Source organism: Eurytemora carolleeae, unplaced genomic scaffold (genome assembly GCF_000591075.1).
Source record: "Eurytemora carolleeae unplaced genomic scaffold, Eaff_2.0 scaffold545, whole genome shotgun sequence".
NCBI classification, from domain to species: domain Eukaryota; kingdom Metazoa; phylum Arthropoda; class Copepoda; order Calanoida; family Temoridae; genus Eurytemora; species Eurytemora carolleeae.
Window position 1 is genome coordinate 50512 of NW_019396435.1, and position 3815 is coordinate 54326.

General features: G+C 33.1%; 1 long non-coding RNA gene across 1 annotated transcript; it reads left to right on the plus strand.

Moving 5' to 3' along the window:
* Positions 1-1690: 1690 nt before the first annotated feature.
* On the plus strand, positions 1691-2399 carry LOC111703275 (uncharacterized). The gene is made up of 2 exons (XR_002765587.1): positions 1691-1765; positions 2205-2399. It is a non-coding gene; the product is annotated as an uncharacterized LOC111703275 (long non-coding RNA).
* The last annotated feature ends 1416 nt before the right edge of the window (positions 2400-3815 follow it).

Below are 3815 nucleotides of genomic sequence, written 5' to 3' on the forward strand. Positions count from 1 at the left end.
ATCATTGGTCCTATAAATCATGTGTCCTACAATCATGTGTCCTACAAATTATGTGTGCTACAAATCATTGGTCCTATAAATCATTTGTCCTACAATCATGTGTGCTACAAATCATTGGTCCTATAAATCATGTGTCCTACAATCACGTGTCCTACTAATCATTTGTCCTACAATCATGTGTGCTACAAATCATTGGTCCTATAAATCATGTGTCCTACAATCATTGGTCCTACAAATCATTTGTCCTACAATCATGTGTGCTACAAATCATTGGTCCTATAAATCATGTGTCCTACAGTCATTGGTCCTACAAATCATTTGTCCTACAATCATGTGTGCTACAAATCATTGGTCCTATAAATCATGTTTCCTACAATCATTTGTTCTATAAATCATGTGTCCTACAATCATGTGTCCTACAATCATGTGTGCTACAATCATGTGTCCTACAATCATGTGTGCTACAATCATGTGTGCTACAAATCATTGGTCCTATAAATCATGTGTCCTACAATCACGTGTCCTACAAATCATTTGTCCTACAATCATGTGTGCTACAAATCATTGGTCCTATAAATCATGTGGCCTACAATCATTGGTCCTATAAATCATGTGTCCTACAATCATGTGTCCTACAAATTATGTGTGCTACAAATCATTGGTCCCTTAAAATCATGTGTCCTACAACCATTTGTCCTATAAATCATGTGTCCTACAATCATGTGTCCTACAATCATGTGTGCTACAAATCATTGGTCCTATAAATCATTTGTCCTACAAATCATTTGTCCTACAATCATGTGTGCTACAAATCATTGGTCCTATAAATCATTTGTCCTATAAATCATTTGTCCCGCACAATGAAGTGTAGGATTTGTCCTCTCTCAGAAGGACAATCGATGTATAGGCCAAATGATTTGTAGAATAAATGTTTTGAAGGACAAATGGTTGTAGGAAAATGACAGAACGCCATAGAACGTAATATATTGATAAAGTATTGTGGAGGTTTAGAAATATGGGGAAAAATAAATAATCTTATTTGTTTTTATTTATTCTAATAAGTTAGAAACATGTGTAGACATAGTATACACGAAACACCAAGTCTGGATAAAAAGTAGAATCATAATCTTAAGAAAAGTATAATGGGCTTTAATTATATAAATGTAATTTAGAAAATACAGGGCTACTCACAAAGGATTAGAATGTAAAGACAACCCAAAACTCTTATAGTTTGAAGCTTGATTTTTGGTTTTTACCTTCAAATTAGTATTTTAATATGTTTTATTAAACGATTAAGCTCAGAAATAAGCAATTTTTATTAACTCTAGGGGGGGGGCGTTCGGCACCCCCCATGTAGTTTTTTTTTTCCCTCCCTCTAGCTTTTTTGACACTTTCACCGTCAAATTTTTTTACTTTTAATTAATAGAAATTAAAAGGATTTCTTTAAAAAAAATGTTTAATGCATTGGGTAGGGCGGTAAAAAGTCCAGTTCGCGAAAAAAATCTAAAATAACTTTCTTGTCACTTAGCTACAGATCTAAAAACTATATCTTTGAATAGCCATTCTAAAATGGAATTGATATTTGTTTAAAAAAAAGAATTATTTTTTTACATTTTTTTTATCCTTTTGGGGGGATTTTTTTTCAACCCTCCTTAGCACCTAGACTATTAAAATTATCGGTCTAATTTTTTGTTCAGTGATCTGGCCTTGACAAATTGGGCTATTAACATCCATTTCTATCCTATACCTATACCTATACTCTAAGGTATTTTTCGAGGGGGGGGGGGGGCTGGGACGAAGCTAAAAATAGATTCAGACACATTAGCCGCTTATCTTGTCCACAAGTTCAAGTTGAAAATAAGTGCTTACATTTATTCTATGCACTTCAACTATTTCTCCCTATTCTAGGGTTCTAGGGTTTCTTTTTAGACAATGTTCTTACCGTTATATCTTTGCAACCTTATATTTCATTTTGATACTTTAAACTATAAATGATACTGGCTGATTCTGTCCTGTCCGTCTCTGTAATCTTTTTCTTTGTGGGTAACCCAATGTGAATGATTTTTAATGCATATCTGAAATTGCATATTCTGTTAATATAACACTTATCAAATCTTGAAAAAGTCTGAATCAAATCTCAAATTCAAAAAATGGATGTGTTACAATTATTATCTTTAATTTATATTCTATATTTTATTATTAAGGTGATACTAGCAGAGCAGAGTATAGACCTATCCAAGTATTTTTCCTGCTTGAGTGTACTGGAGCACGAGGGTGGGCACTACCTGCCAGCCACCGGTCAACCTAAACTTAAACTTCAGGATTTCTTGACACAGATGCAAGAAATCTGTTTCAAGTAAACTTGTATTTGTTTTTTGAATAAAATTTATTCAATTATATTTTTTTGAATATTAATCGAATATTTAGGATCAATATGGAGACAAGAATTGAGTCTTTGTTACAAGCTCGAATTTTCTTATCAATATATCTTTGCAACCTGATTGTGTAAACCTTTTAGATTTTAAGCTTAGATTATTTGATCTAACTCAGAGTTTGTGGCTAAGACTCAATTCCTTTTCTCCACATTTCAAGTTAATATATGATAATAACAATAGAAAGATAAGGTAGAGAGAACTAAGATTGAAATGCTCGTAAATTGTGCGACCTGTTTTAGTACACCCTTCAACATTTATAAATTATTCAAATCTTATTTTCGTCGCTATAAATCAAAGTTTATTGGGACACCCTATCACCCAGATTTCGATTCTTCTCATAGCAAGCGGTCACCTTCGATCCCTTTTTGAACAATAAAGCATACCTTTTTCGTTTTTTCCTTTTATACTTTTTTTTTGTCGGCATATTAGGATTTAGTTTAAGAAGTTAAAAATGTCAACTCTGAAGGATTAATGGTTATAGAATTATATAACAAAAGGCGATTAAATTCTGATTAAAGAAACCGCGGATAGACCAAGCTCTGATTAGATGAGGGTGCGGAATCATAAAAAATTAGTACATAGATATGAGCAAGAGAATTTTATCTCGGGAATTTTATGTTAAAAATGTGTTAAAGTAGTTTGGAAAATGTTTTATTACTGTAAACTCAACCTTTAAACCTTCATTCAATTTTTGCATGAATATTCTCAAACTCGATTTAAACCGATTTTCAAAATAAGAGCAGTTTTTTATTTTTAACTACAGAGGGGGGGGCAAGGTGTTAAAGACTCATGAACAAGAGAGAGAGCGGTAGTTGAACTAGCTACATTTAGCTCAACTGCCACCGAGATAATTTTAGTTGAACTAGCCATAACATTTAGCTCAACAGCCACCGAGATAATCATAACTAGCTACATTTAGCTCAACAGCCACCGAGATAATCTTAGTTGAACTAGCTACATTTAGCTCAACTGCCACCGAGATAATCTTAGTTGAACTATCTACATTTAGCTCAACTGCCACCAAGATAATCTTAATTGAACTAGCTACATTTAGCTTAACTCCCACCAAGATTATATTAGTTGAACTAGCTACATTTAGCTCAACTGCCACCGAGATAATCTTAGTTGAACTATCTACATTTAGCTCAACAGCCACCAAGATAAACTAGAACCAGCGTAGAAAAAGAGGTTAAACTAGTTGTACACTAATGCTTCTTATTGTGTGTGTTTTTGGAGCCAATAACGGCTGTACCGATTTACATTTTTTTGTGGTGTCCGATGTGGATTTAAAAATTGTTCGCTAAAAACGTAATTTTTTTTTTTAACTGAACCCCATTCATGGAAACAGATAAATATGAGTAATTATATGAAGAAAAAAGC